At 41.8% G+C, this 15,387-nt stretch overlaps 1 protein-coding gene across 1 annotated transcript in view; it reads left to right on the top strand.

The window, feature by feature from the left end:
* Positions 1-15,387, top strand: part of Tmtc1 (transmembrane and tetratricopeptide repeat containing 1) — a 140,380-nt gene that overhangs the window by 60,216 nt on the left and 64,777 nt on the right. The gene's annotated exons all lie outside the window — the stretch shown is intronic.

Genomic DNA, 15,387 nt, shown 5'->3' on the forward strand with positions numbered 1-15,387 from the left:
TCCTTTTTTCTTTTGTCAATACTGAGGCTTGACCTCAGGGCCTGGACACTGTTCCTGAAATTTTTCGCTCAAGGATAGCACTCTACCACTTGAGCCACAGACCCACTTCTATTTTTTTTTCTTTTTTCTTATGTGGTGCTGGGGAATGGAACCCAGGGCCTCATGCATGCAAGGCAAGTGCTCTACCACTGAGCCACCTTCCCAGCCCATCCCACTTCTATTTTTTTAGTGGAAGAGTCTCACAGACTTTCCTGCCCAGGCTGGCTTTGAACCTTGATCTTCAGATATCAGCCTCCTGAGCAGTTAGGGTAAGAACTGAGCCACTGACCCCTGTCTTATTTATGGGATATTTTATTATATGTCTCCAGAACAGATATATCAATTATTAATAAGTTAAAATCTTCCTGTTTCATTCAAATCAAAATTATAAATGAACAAATGAAAATAATTACACCTTTTAAAATAAGTTAAGTTTGAACAAAATATCTTTCCTATAAATCAGGACTTTTTCCTTTTATTATTATACTTTGACTAGTAAAATATGTTAAGGATCTAAAGTAAAATGTTAATGGTCCTAGGAAATGTGTATATGTTTATGTGTGTATATGCCTTAAACAATTAAACATGTGCACATATATATTATCTTTTTTATTTTTATTTTTTTGTCGGTCATGGGTCTTGAACTCTGGGCCTGGGCGCTGTCTCTCAGCTCTTCAGCTCAAGGCTAGCCTTCTACCACTTGAGTCATAGCACCACTTCCATTTTCTGGTGGTTAATTGGAGATAAGAGTCTCATGGACTTTTCTTGTGCGGGCTGGCTTTGAATGGCAATTCTCAGATCTCAGCCTCCTGAGTAGCTAGGATTACAGGTGTGAGTTACCAGCACCCGGCTTATTTATTTTTAATTTTAAGGTATTTTATTTATTTTTTCCAGTCCTGGGGTTTGAGTCAGGGCCTGGGCACTGTCCCTGCGCTTCTTTTTACTCAAGGCTAGCACTCTACCACTGAGCCACAGCGCTACTTCCAGCCTTTTCTGTGTATCTGGTACTGAGGAATGAAACTCAGGGCTTCATGCATGCTAGGCAAGCACTCTACTACTAAGCCACATTCCCAGCCTTACACACACACACACACACACACACACATTTACATTTTATTTTATTGTAAACATGCTGTACAGAGGGGTTACAGTTACATGAGTAATGAGTACATTTCCTGTGGAACTTTGTTACCCCCCTCCTTTGTTTTTTTCCTACTATCCTTTCCCTTCCCCCTCCATATATAGTTTTTAAATTTAAAAATTTTAAATCATTGTTGGATAAAACACTAATAAGCCTTCAATTTTTAATCACAGTAAGAAAAGAAAATGAGTGAAAACTGTGGTTTTTAAAACTGATAGTTGTTTGTGTTTAAGTTGAAATCCTGATACTTGTGGATTCTTAAATCTTCCATCTCAATGCATAACACATGTTTGAATCGTGTAAATTAGCCCAGGCTAAAAAGTTTGTGAGACTCCTTTTCCAATTACCTAGTAAAAAGCAACACTGAAAACATGGCTTGAGTGGTAGAGGGCCATCCAAAGAAGCAAGCTGAACAAGTGAAGGGCTCTGAGTTCAAGCCCTAGTATCAGGCCTCCCCCCACCCCTGCCACACACAACTAATACTCTTTGTTATTTAGTTTTATTGGAAAAAACATGATCAGGGAGGGACTGTGGGGGGGGGGAGGTGGAGGGGGGTGAGTAGGTGTTAATGAGGTGAGTTCAGACCTTTGCTGGCCTCTTGGTCTATCATTTGTAGTTAATATGAAAATAGGTAGAGCGTATATTACGTTAGGTTCCTAGTTCACATGTTGATAATTGGAGTTAAATGCTTTGGGGTTTTTATTTAGAATTCAGGTTTGTTTTAAAAGTTGTTGATTTTTTCTATTCTCTCTCAATTGGGGGACACTGGGATTTGAATTTAGGTGAGGTCCTCCTTGAGCCACAATCCTAGCCCCTCCCCTCGTTGGCTTTTTTTTTTTTCCATGTAAGTCTCATATTTCTCCCCTTCTCACCCCAGCCAACCTTAGCCAACTTAAGAGTGGGAACCTTCTTACCTAGGTCTCCCAGGCAGCTGGGATTACAGGCACACACCACACCACCAGCTGGCTTTGAACTTTGATTCTCAGATCTCAGTCTCTTGAGTAGCTGGGATTACAGAGGTGAGCTGCCAGCGCCCAGCTCATTAAGGCATTCTTCCTGGAAAAGACATACTCCATTGCATCTATTTTGGAAAATTACCACTGGAGAGCTATAGAAGTTGTGGAAAATAACTGCTATAAATCAGGAGGAGAGATTCGGGAAGTCTGGGAGCACAGCATGCAACTTTACAACTGGCTCTGCTCCAGTGACTCAAATTTATTTCTGTCATGGAAAAGGTTTCTTTGCCCTTTCCCTACAGGCAACAGTCATAACCATCACAAATCTCCTTCTCTAATTTAAGTTGAAGATGCAGGTTAGAAATAATGGGGTAGAGCTGAGCACCTTTAATACCAGCCACTCAGGAGGCTGGGATTTGAGGATTGAAATTTAAAACCAGCTTTGGCAGAAAAGTCCCTGAGACTCTTGACTACATTTAACCAGCAAAGAGAATTGGAGCTGTGGCTCAACGGTAGAGCACCAGCCTTGAGCAAGGAAGCAGATTGAGAGTTCAAGCCCTGGTTTGATTTGTGCTCAGTCCGGCATAGATGGTGATCCTCCTTATTTGTGCTTCCCTCATAGCTTAGGGTGACACATGGTCAAGATGGAATTTTGATAACTTTTTTTTTTCCCTCGTGGTCGTGGGACTGGGGCGCTGTCCCTCTGCTCTTCAGCTGAAGGCTAGGCTCTACCACTTGAGCCACAGTGCCACTTCTAGTTTTCTGGTGGTTTATTGGAGATAAGAGTCTCATGGACTTTCCTGCCTGGGCTGGTTTTGAACCTTGATCCTTAGATCTCAGCCTCCTGAGTAGCTAGGATTACAGGTGTGAGCCACCAGCACCCGGCTTTGATAACTGGACTATCTTCAAACCAGGCTGGCCTCAAGCCTCAGTGCCCCAGTCCCTGCCTCCCAAGTAGCTTGAGCCACTTTGTGAAACATTTTTAGGTTTAAATCCACACAGAAGTATATTGATACTTGAAAGGCCAGTGTTCTCACCCCGTGCTTGTTGTCAGTCTGTTCTCTTGCCACGTGGCATGGCAGTGGGAACTCCGCTACCTCACATACCTCATACAGTTGCTGCTGGATGTGGTGTCCTGCGAGCTGGGGGCCCAGGTCACCAGTCAATACTCCAAGAATCATGATGGAAAGCTAGCCTGGGCAGAAATTAGCCAGCAAAAAGCTGGAAGTGGAGCTCTGTCTCAAGCACTAAAGTGCTAGCCTTGGGCGGGGTGAGTGTTTTGCCAATCAGAGGTGGCAAAGCTGATGTATTTTATTTGTTTGATTTTCATCCATTTAATTTTAGTGCTGTGGATTGAGCCCAAAGTCTGACACATACGAAGCAAGTACTTTCCTGCTTATACTGAGCTTTCTTCAGCCACCTACTTTATTTCAATATGGGTCTTGTCAAGCCCTTTAAAATAGAGTATTTGCAGTGCATTAACTGGTGGCTCCCCAAATCCTGAGGCCCTATGATTGGAACCTATTCAGAAAAAAAGATCTTTGAAGCCAGGAGCTCAGTGGCTTGTGCCTACTGTAATCTTAGTTACCCACGAGGCTGAGATGTGAGTATCATGGTTTGAAGCTGGCCCACGCAATAAAGTCTATGACATTTTTTCCCCTTTTTTTTTTGCCAGTCCTGGGGCTTGAACTCAGGGCTTGGGCACTGTCCCTGGGCTTTTTGTGCTCAAGGCTAGAACTCTACTACTAGCCACATTCCCAGCTGTATGAGATTCTTGTCTGCAACAAACTACCCCAAAATAAGAAATGGAGGTGTAGCCCATGTAATTGTAACCCCTCTGTACGGTATTTTCACAATTAAAAAAAAAGAAAAGAAAAAGAAATGGTGTAGCTCAAAGAAATGGTAGACCACTAGCCTTAAGCAAAAGAGCTCAGGGACAGCACCAGGCTCTGAGTTCAAGCCCCAGGACCAGCACAAGGGGAAAAAAAGGGACTCAAAATCTTAGAATTTGTATCTTAAATCAGTTGCTTAATACTGATCTCAAAGGATAACAGGGAGATTTTCCAAAAATATAGTGAAATAACACGTATTTATATCTGAATGACATTCTTAAAAACTCAAAAAGAGTAGGAAAACATGTATTCTGCTGTGTTGTTTTTGTTTATCAGATTAGCATGTGTGTGGGTGTGAGCTGTGAGGATCAAGGACTGTGGCTATGGTTTTAATAAAGAGAGCACAGGGGCTTATGGAAAGCATTGTTATACCTTCTATTTTCTCTCCCCTTCCCCTCTCCCCCCTCAGGGCCTGGGTGCTGTCCCTTAGGTGTTTTACTCTAGGCTGGCATTCTACTGCTTTAGCCACATCTCTCCTTCCAGCTTTTTTGTTGTTAATTGCAGATGAAAGTCTCATGGATTTTTCTGTCTGGGTTAGCGTTGAACCTCAGTCCTCAGATCTCAGCCTCCTGCGTAGCTAGGACTACAGATGTAAGCCACCAGCACCTGATTGTTATGCTTTGGGAAACATTCTTGGCTATAAACTTGCTTCAACCATTTTGCAATTCTTTAACATGTTCAGAAATGTCTAATTGTAAGAATTCTGTCAGTGCCAGTTTATGAGCCAAGTTTAAAAAAACACCCATCTTTATTGTCACACTTCCTATGTATTAAATGCTTAAGCAATAAATATGTCTTAGTAATTGAGATTATAAATAAGTCGAGATTCTTATGTCACATAATGCCTAGTGGCTGGCTTAGCCTGTTTTCAGGTGCAGATAGCATGTCTCATAAGGAAAGCAATGTGTTTAAAGCAAAGAAAGTTTTGGTTGCAACAGTTTCTCCAACCCATTGCTCTGCCTCTTTGAGCTTACTACTCAGCCTATTTATTTATTTTTACCAGTACTGGGTATCTGGGTTGTTTCCAAAACTTAGCTGTGAATAGTGTAGCAATAAATGTGGATGTGTCAGTGTCTTTATTGCATCCTGACTTGTAATTTTTTTTTTTTTTGGCTATTCCTAGGGTTTGACCTCAGGGCCTAGGTGCTATCTCTGAGCTTCTGTGCTCAAGGTTGTTGCTCTACCACCTGAGCCCTCAGCTCATTTTTTGTTTGTTTGTTTTAATTGGATAAGAATCTCAAAGACTTCCATTGTTTTTGTTTTTGATAGTCAATTGGAGATAACCTCACAGACTTTCTTGCCAGGGCTGGTTTTCAATCTGATACTCAGATCTCAGCCTCCTAAGTAGCTAGGATCACAGGTGTGAGCCACTGGTGCCTGCCTCTGACTTGTAGTCTTTTGGATAAATTCCTGAGATTGAAATTGCTGGATCAGGGGGTAGTTCTGTGTTTCATTGTTGGAGAACTCTCCATACTACCTTCTAGAATGGCTGCACTACTTGACATTCTTACCAGCAATGGGATAGTATAATAAGGTTTCTTTTCCCACTTCTCGAAATCCACAAGGAAATATATAAAGAGTACAGAGGGATTCTTTAAGTATTTTTATTCAGTTGCCCTTTTGCTTACCTTGTATGCAACTATATCACAAGGTCAAAAACCAGGCCATCAGTTTTGTAATACCTGTGAATGTTTGAGTGTGATTTGCTAAAGATTGAGGTTGTTTCAGGTTTTGGTGGGTATTACCTAATTACTATTCAGAAATAAGTTACAGAGTCACACAAAATTTCACTCCCATAAACAGCCCTTGATACTTCCTTTGCTAATGGAAATCCTGCCAACATTTTGTTCTATCATAATTCTAATTTTAATGTTTAATAGGGTAAAAATTAGACTTTGCCAGAGACCCACGCAGACATCCAGGTACAGAGAACAAAGAAAGGTTTATTGCCAGGAAAGGGGTAGGCAAGAATCCTTCTCACAAGGAAGGGAGAAGTGAGAAGAAGCACGGGCTACTGTCTGAGGTGACCTATATAACCTAGGAGGTTTAGGAGGGGCTACAAGGGGCTAGGAGGCGGAGACCCTGGTGTGGACGTGTGGGCCAGGGGCTTCATCATGGAGGACTAGGATGTATGGCTGCTGTCCAAATAGTAGATAAGGGTCCTGCAGCTGCCCAGACCTGAAGGTCACTCTAAGGGGCTCTTGTTGTCTTATATGGTGGTAGCTGCCCCCCAAGGTAAAGGGGGATGGAGGCTGATTATTTACTGTCTTTACTACGTGGGCTTGGTGTTGCCTAGGAAGGAAGCATGCTAGGAAGGGAGAGGGGAAGGAGTGTACTAAGCTATGGGAAGGGAGCTCATTTTGCTAACAGTGTTTTATTTGTCAATAATGTGACTGAGAATCTCAGATTTGTTCCCAAACATCCAATCTGTAGATATCCCTTGCTGTTAGATGCCGTCTTTCAATTCTGTTGATGTTGCTGTTAGTTAAGATATCATATTCGTGCTGGGAGCTGGTTGCTCATACTTGTAACCCTAGCTATTAGGAGGCTGATATTTGAGATCTGCGGATCAGGGTTCAAAGCCAGCCTAGGCAAGAAAGTCCGTGAAACCCTAATGTCCAATTAACCACAAGAAAACCGGAAGTGGAGCTATGGCTTAAAGTGGTAGAGCACCATAACTGCTATTTAAAAAAAAAAGATAATCATATTCCCAGTGGTTCATATGCAATTCAAGTCTGAATTAAATGATCCTTCTTGATGGGTATTTCATCTTCACACTATCATTCAGAAACCCTTTTACTCTCTGTATTATGGCTGTGCATTTTCAAGCAATGACCACAGGTCACCTTGATTGTGAAGAGCAGCATGGTGGCTGTTCACATGTTTGGGAAGATTGGATGGTCCAAGCCTCAAGTGAGGTTGTCTTTCCTGTCCCTTCCCTTCTCGTCCATCTCCACCTGTAAGTGAGGTCGAGAATTTGCTGCTCAGGAAGGGAAGGGGTGTTTGGAAGCACCAAAGCAATCATTGCAGCATGGCTTTATTTTACAACAGAGATAAAAACCAGATCATTGTGGCTTCGAACAGTTTTGGTTGCTTAGAAGCAATTTTTGTTCATCAACCATCTTTGCATTTAAAAGTGATTGATTAGGCTATTTAGTAGATGAGGTTCAGAATATTAAATTTCTGGAATAGTATAAGGATAGAACTATGAGAATGACTCATCCAGTTAGATTAATTGGCATGCCATACGTGTCCTGCTTGTGGTTCTGTGCATATTTACAACAGATACTGTACGTGAGAAAAACTGTAGGGTAAAGAGCCTGCCATGAATTGGTTCATTAGTCTTGCTCAGATATGGTAAAAACAAGGACAAATAAACAGCAACAACAAAATCAAGAAAGCTGAGTGCAGGTAGCTCATGCCTATAATCCTAGCAACTCAGGAGGCTGAGATCTGAGGATCAGGGTTCCAAGCAGGAAAGTCCATGAGACTCATATCCCCAATTAACCACCAGAAAACCAGAAGTAGAGCTGTGGCTCAAAGTGGCAGAACCCTTTCCTTGAGCAAAAAAGCTGAGGGAGAACACCTAGGTCCTGAGTTCAAGCCCCAAGACTAGCACACATACACACAAAAAGCAGAGAACACTAAATAGAAGCTCAGGAATAAGGTAATATATACTGCAAATTTTACTTTTATTTGTAAAAGCTTCAGTCCTGCAATCTTTTAGATTGTCTAGCTAAGAAAGAAAACACAGGAAAATTAGAAGCAACTTAGTTTATTCTCCTTTCTTTTTTATTAAATATATGTTTACTATTATAAGGGTAATGTAATGTTACATTACTATTATAAAGGTAATGTACAGTTACATAAGTCAGGTATAGAGTATATTTCTTTTTGGACAGTATCACCTCTTCCCTTGCTGTCTCTCAGTATTTCCCTCCTTTCCCCACTGAAAAGTTTTATAGTTCATTTTCAACATAGTGTTGAGAGGATGAAGTTAGTTTCAAGGGCCATTTATTCTTCAGGAGAAGGGAAGATCACGTCCCGTAGTGACAGATGGGCAAAAGCTGCATTTGTTCACTCTAAGTCCTTCCATTTCTGAGCCCCACAAACCCCACGAAGACAGATAAATGAACAAACAAGACAAAAAGAAAAGGGGGAAAAAAGCTGTTTCCATTGCCTGGAGTTCATTTTGGTAAATATTGTTTTATACGATCAGAGGCACAGAGGCATATTGCGTCTTGTGATCCTCCCCTAAGAGTATCTTCCTTCTGATCTCACTGTGTGTGGATGCCTAGCGTCCTGATAATTATGATGTTCAGTGTTATTATTCCCTTTTCTTTATAGGAGAACTAAGCATTGTAAGGCAGTATGGAAAATGCTGTCAGGCAGAGAGCTCTGCACCTCTGTTTCACAGAAGGACCAGACTAGGCCCTGGTAGCCCTTCATTTCTAGGGCTTCATGTGGACTGTATTCGTCCTCACCAGATCATAGGACTGTAAGATGTTTGCCTTTTCACACACCATGGTGGAGCAGCCAGCTGTCCCAAAGGTTGCTGAGTCCATCATGTGCCCCTGTGGCCTGCTCCAAGCCCCCTCCCAGGGGTTTCTTCCACTGTGCTTAGGGATGCAGAGAGCCAATTGGATTTTAATGACTTATAGAATGGATTTAACACCACTTGCCATATCCTCCAGTCTTTCTTGAAGGAAAGCTTTTGCCCGTCTGTCACTACTGGACATGAACTTCCCTTGTCCTGAAGAATAACTGGCCCCTGGAACTAACTTCATTCTCTCACTGCTGTGGCAGGGGTTGGGTGTCCCACTTGGGTAAAGTGCCTTTCCAAACACATCCTTCTGGAGTTCTTCTTCTTTTTTATTTTGGTGGTACTGGAGATTGAACTCTGAGCCTGGGCACTGTCCCTGAGCTTCTTTTTGCTCAAGGCTTGCACTTTGCCACTTGAAGCATAGTTCCACTTCTGGCTTTTTTGGTAATTTATTGGAGATTGAGTCTCATGGACTTACTTGCCTGAGCTGGCTTCCAACTGTGATCCTCAGATCTCAGCCTCCTGAGTAGCTAGAATTACAGATGTGAGCCACCAGTGCCCGGCTTGAAGTTTGTTTTCTTGCTTTTTATTTTGATGGTATTGGGGATTGAATTTAGGGCCTTGTGCTTGCTAGTCAGGCACTAGAGCCATGCCTCTAGCTCATTTGGCATTGGTTATTTTTGAGGGAGAGTCCGATTTTATGTGTGGGCAGATGTGAATTGTGATCTTCCTACCTATGCTTTTCCTGTGTCATTGGTGAGCCACCACACCCACCCATTGTGTGTTCCCTTGTAACTGGGATGACAGGTTGTCACCAAACCAGTCATTGGTTGAGATGGAGTCTCAGGAAATTTTTTATGCTTGAGCTAGCCTTGAGCCACAATTCCCTGATCTCCACTTTTTAAGTAGGTAGAATTGCAGGCTTGTGCCATTGTGCCTGGCTTGGAGTTTGTTTTTCTTGTGATGAAATTGTACTGCTTTTGATATTATGCTTTCACAGTGTGGTTCTTCTCTCTGAGCGAGTGTCACTTGCTGACATGATAATGATTGGTTGAAGACACTGAAGCCTTAGTGTTTAGAGAGAGTAGAAATGATTTTAGCCAATCTTGTGATCATTAAACTTCACCTGTAAGGAAGAGGAGATGAAAGAAAGACTGTCTTACAGGGAAGAAGCATCTATAAACTTTTAGACTAAACTTTAAAAAAATTATTTTTAGGTAACCTTTTCATTTAAAAATAAAAAGTGAGCTGGGAACTGGTGGCTCACGCCTGTAATCCCAGCTACTCAGGAGGCTGAGATCTGAGAATCACAGTTCAAAGCCAGCCTAGGCAGGAATGTCCATGATACTTTTTCTTTTTTAATTAGACTCTTATTTTCAATTAATCATCCTTAAAGCAGGAAGTAGAGCTGTGGCTCACGTGGTAGAGTACTAGATAAAAAAGTAAAAAAGCTCAGCTATGGCACCCAAATCCCTAGTTAAGCCAAAGGACTGGGACTAAAAAGCAAAAATAAAAAAGAACTTACAGCTTTAATATAGGATGGACACAAGAAGGAACAGGAAGTATGATGTCCAGCCAAGCTGTCCTGGGCAGACTGTGGTCTACCATCTTCTGCCAGTCTGGTTCTCTGAGGCTTGCCCTGGTGAAGTCACTGTCTTAAAAGGGGCCAATTGAGTTTCCATCATGTAATGTCTGCTAGGGCTGGGTCAAGGAGGGGCACCCTCTGTCCTGGACCTGGGCTCATTCCTCCTGCTTGGGCAGCAAAGGGGCCCAGTCTCCTCAGGAGGAAGGATTACTGGCTCTATTACTAGTTTTAGATAGATTCTCCTTACGTGATTAGCACATCTATAAAGCTAATGATTAACTTTTACAAACCTTTTTTTTTTGCTTTGTGCCAGTGGCTGAACTCAGGGCCCGGGCACTGTCTCTTTTTTGCTCAAAGCTGGTACTCTACTACTTGAACCACAGTTCCCCACTTCTGGTTTTTTGGTGGCTAATTGGAGACTAGAGTCTCACAGATGTTCCTGCCCAGGCTGGCTTTGATCCTTGATCCTCAGATCTCAACCTCCTGAGTAGCTAGGCATGTCACCCTTTTCCTTGCTCTGTCCTAGTTTTTCCCTCCTGTCACCACCCACAAGTTGTCTTTATTTATACCATTTGTGTGTGTGTGTGTGAGAGAGAGAGACAGAGAGAACTAGAGAGAGAACTAGAGAAAGAATTAGAGAGAATGAGAGAGAGGTTCAAGTAACTTTCTTTTTGAGTAATATGACACGTAAAGAGTTTTAAATTTCTGGAACAATTTTCAAACCCTATTGAGTGGGCATTGAAAGTCCACTAGGGTTTCTGAATAGACAGAACTAAGAAATGCACCAGTCTCTGCTTAGAATACCTTTGGTCTTTCCCTCTAGAATCTTCATTTGAATATCAAACAAGACACCAAAGGTTGCTCCTTGCAGAATGCCTCTGCTTATTAAGGTTTGGATGAAGCACTTCCTAAGTTCAAGGAGAATGTTTTAACAAGCTCATTTATAGATAGTTATTCTTAGTAAGCTTATAATATTTTCTGTGAGCTCTCTCTACTATGTTTTGGTTACCAGAAATTTTTTGTCTTGTGTTTCAAAGAAAAATGGTTATTTTCAAAGTCTTAGTCTAAAAGTCTTATTCTGAAGTTTTTTTTTTTTTTTTGCCAGTCATGGGGCCTGAACTCTGGGTCTGGGCGCTGTCCCTCAGCTCTTCAGCTCAAGGCTAGCGCTCTACCACTGGAGCCACAGCGCCACTTCCAGCTTTTTCTGTTTATGTGGTGCTGAGGAATCGAACCCAGGGCCTCATGCTTGCAAGGCATACACTCTACCACTGAGCCACCTTCCCAGCCTTATTCTGAAGTTTTATTCTAAAAGCTGTGAGTTATTTCTCAGCATGTGATTTTTAACTAATATCCTGAAATGGCATAGAAAATTAAGTTAGGAATCATAGATCTAATTCCTTGTAATTCATTTTTGTAACAGTTCATCCTTTTGTTACCAGGAGCTGACATGTAAGCAGAAATGATCTTTGTCTGAATAATTTTCTTCTTCACATTCTGTCTACACCCCAAACTATGAGCACTTTTATTTTGTACACTGACCTCATACTGGAAGGTAAGGAACATATAGAACAAGAAAAAGGATTGAGAAGAGGAAGGTAAATGATGATACTTAAAATTCTATTTAGGCCACTAGGTATTTATTCACTATTTTGCTATGATCACTATCTATCAATTGCTATCATTTTGTAAAAGAAAGGAAGAAATTCACCCTGTTAAAGCATGGTAAAGTAGACTTAAAGAAGAGTAGCCTATGGCAATTCATACATAGATTACTGTGATGGAATTTTGTACTGGAGAGAGATAGTTTGGTATTAACACTCAGTGTAGTGTGGCTACGTGTGAATTTAAAACCAAGTAGCAGGATGGGGGTCAGGGGTTAGAGAAGTTGAGAAACAACAAAGAGAAACTGTTAGGTAGATAAGGATAGAAAATAGCATACATGACATGAGGCAGACAACATGTGGCCCATTGTGGCCATAATGCCTTGGGCTCCTGCTCAAAATGGCATTTCTTTTTCCTTCAATGCCCTGAGTTCCTGCTCAAAATCATATTTAGGTAGTGAGGTCACAGTCAGGCATGATCAGTTGGATTTGCTTGTGTCCAGTGGCAGAGTTCACATGTGGGTCCTCACTGACCAGTCGGATCCTGGGAAGAAGAATTAATTAATTAAAGGCATAAAGGCCACTGTTCCGGGGGACTTCATTAGACTCCCAGCACCAGGATCCTTCTTACAGAGTCTCTGTTCTGCTCCCACTTTGAAGAAACTTTCTGCATCACCACGCTAATTCTTTACTTGGTGGAGAAATAGGACCCGTGCCCCTAGATAGATAGATGGAAATTTCTGAAAGAAAATACTATGGATAAGAGGCTTCTGGCTCAAGTGACCTAACAGAATCCTCACTGAAGACAGGCCAGGCTGATCATGTATCAGCAGGGGCATGGTGGAGGGTGAAGATCTGGATCAGATATCTGTGGTGAGCGGATATCAAGTGAGAGAGGTTCTTGCTGAACGGACTTATAAACTTTCACTTTTTATAAGGAACTACACAAGTGGGCACTGACATTTCTGGAGCCTGACTGAACACTGACCAAGCAAACAGTCTTACGTATCAAGTATCAATTGACAGGACAATTCATGAACAAAGGCTGTGGCATAGAACAGTAAGCCCTCATTTAGACCTTAGGATCCTTGGTGGGTGATTTGGGGTGGCTGGCTTTCTCCACTAAGGTCTGTCTGTGTGAGCTGAGGATTGAGTTACTCTGAAAGATGAACCTCAGGAAGAGGGCAAATTTTAGTGCCAGTTCTGGGGCTTGAACTTAGGGTCTGGGTACTGTCCTTGAGCTTCTTTTGTTCAAGGCTTATGCTCTACCACTTGAGCCACAGCTCCACTTCTGGCTTAAAAAAATTTGGGGGGGGGGAGGTTAGTTTATTAGAGATAGTTAAGAGTCTCACAGACTTTCCTGACTGAGCTGGCTTTGAACTGTGATCCTCAGATATTATCCTCCTGAATAGCTAGGATCACAGGTATGAGCCACCAGTGCCTGGCATATAAATTATTTTAAACAGAAAAAAGTCAGAGCCAATGGCTCATACCTGTAATCCTAGCTACTCGGGAGGCTGAGATCTGAGGATTGCAATTCAAAGCCAGTCCAGGCAGAAAAATCCCTGGGAGACTCTTATCTCCAATTAATCACTCAAAAACCAGAAACAGTGCTATAGCTCAAGTGGTAGATTGCTAGCCTTGAGCACAAAGATGTTCAGGGACAGTACCCAGGCCCTGAGTTCAAGCTCCACAACTGACAAAAAAAATTAAAATCATTGTTACTATTAATTACTAGTTGTACAAAGAGGTTACAAGTCCATAAGTATGGTCATAAGTACAATGTTTCTTACTCAATGTCACCCCTTCATTCACCCTCATTTTCCCCCTCCTACCTTCAAGGTATGTAGTTCATTTTTTTACATAATGTAAATTGGCTGTAATGACTGCATTTTCTCACCCTCCCACTCTCTGGTTTCATGGGGTAGAGAGGAAAGGATATAGAGAATTCAGCACAGGCAAGCTGCCTGTACACCCTAGGCTGTCTGACCTAGTGGTTCTCAAAATAGGGCACCAGGGCATTTTGGCTTATTTTGTCATTTACTACAGTGTGAGCAGACATAAATAGAATCTCAAAAAGAAGTCTTAGTTTTAATCCACAAAACTCCATACCATTCCAGGCTAACATCGCTCTGGGATGGCACATTTTAAGAGTAAATTGGTGTCTGAGCTCAACTTCTTGGGGAAATGGAATTTTACCAAGAATAATGCTTTACGACCATAATTACTGATAATAAGTATCATAGCAAGCTTTCAGAGAAACAATACATGGGGCTTCATCTAAGCTGACCATTGGGAAAAAAATCTTAACTCTGCAGTTTGTTGTTCTATAGAAGGAAACCCACTTCTAATTTTTCCACTATGTTAAAATAAACAAGCAACAGAATGAACTTGAGAAATGAATCTTCCGAAGGTCAAGCACTCCAGGAAGCCCTTTTTCCTTGTTTATCTCTACCCCTGTCCTCCCTAGTGCCTTTTCCTGCCTCCTCTGTCATTCATTCCCTTTGACTTCCTGCTGCCACTTACCTTAAGCTTCAATATCCAGAACTAGCCTAAAAATGATAGTTACCATAGAAACAAAACTGGGAGGAGGATGCTTAGCCGCACTTTGACTTTTAGGAGTACAGACCCCTGTTCACACTGAAAAATCATCATACCCAGTGACTTTACCTGAGAAAAATACACAGATGTGTGAGCATGTGTGTGTGTGCACACATACAACCTTGTATGCAGTCTCAGGGCTCCCTGAAATTCTCTTGGGGACAGAAGCTATCTGTTCACTTGTGCTGTGGAAGCTGACAGTATCACTGATGTGGGAGGAAAAGGATTCAAAAAGAGCATTTATCGATGGACCTAGTAGAAAGTTCATTACTAGTTAACTCTATTTTGTGTTTTGAGAACTTTTCTTTTTTCCTATTCATTTAATACTTGGATAGTCAGATCTGAACATGTAATACTTTCAACTTTGTGTGGTATGTGGGGTGTGTGTGTGTGTGTCCTAGAACTTGAACTCAGGGCCTGGGTGCTATCCATGAGCTTTTTTGTTCCAAGCTAGCACTTGGGCCACACCTTTTCTTCCAGCTTTTTATTGGTTGATTGGAGATGAGTCTCGGGGACTTTTCTGCCATGCCTGGCTTTAAACCACATCCTCAGATCTAAGCCTCCTGGATAGGTAGGATGACAGCTACTTCTGAAAGGTTTTGTTTTTCTTTTTTAAATGAGACAGGAAGAGGAAAATAGAAGTGAGGAGGGAGATACCTGCTGTTGAGTAAGACTGCCATTTCCCCACACTTATGAAACAGTTGTTAGTAGACACTGGAACCTCACAAATACTTAGTAGTAGCCAGGGTGAATGTTTCCTGCAAGACTCTAAGACATTCAGATTGTACAAAAGGATTCCTGTTCTGATATCACTTTACCCAGTGTAGAAACTAAATTCAAATCCAGCTTTTAGGAGATGTTAGCATAAATCCCTTTGAGTAAAAACTGGATTAAAAGGAGTGAAAGAAAAAAACACATGAAATGGAATGAGGGGGGCTGGGAAAGTGGCTCAGTGGTAGAGCGCTTGCCTTGCATGCCTGAGGCCCTGGGTTCGATTCCTCAGCACCACATAAGCAAAAAGAAAAAAGC

This window comes from Dipodomys ordii, unplaced genomic scaffold (genome assembly GCF_000151885.1).
Source record: "Dipodomys ordii isolate 6190 unplaced genomic scaffold, Dord_2.0 Scaffold167, whole genome shotgun sequence".
Classification (NCBI taxonomy): Eukaryota; Metazoa; Chordata; class Mammalia; order Rodentia; family Heteromyidae; genus Dipodomys; species Dipodomys ordii.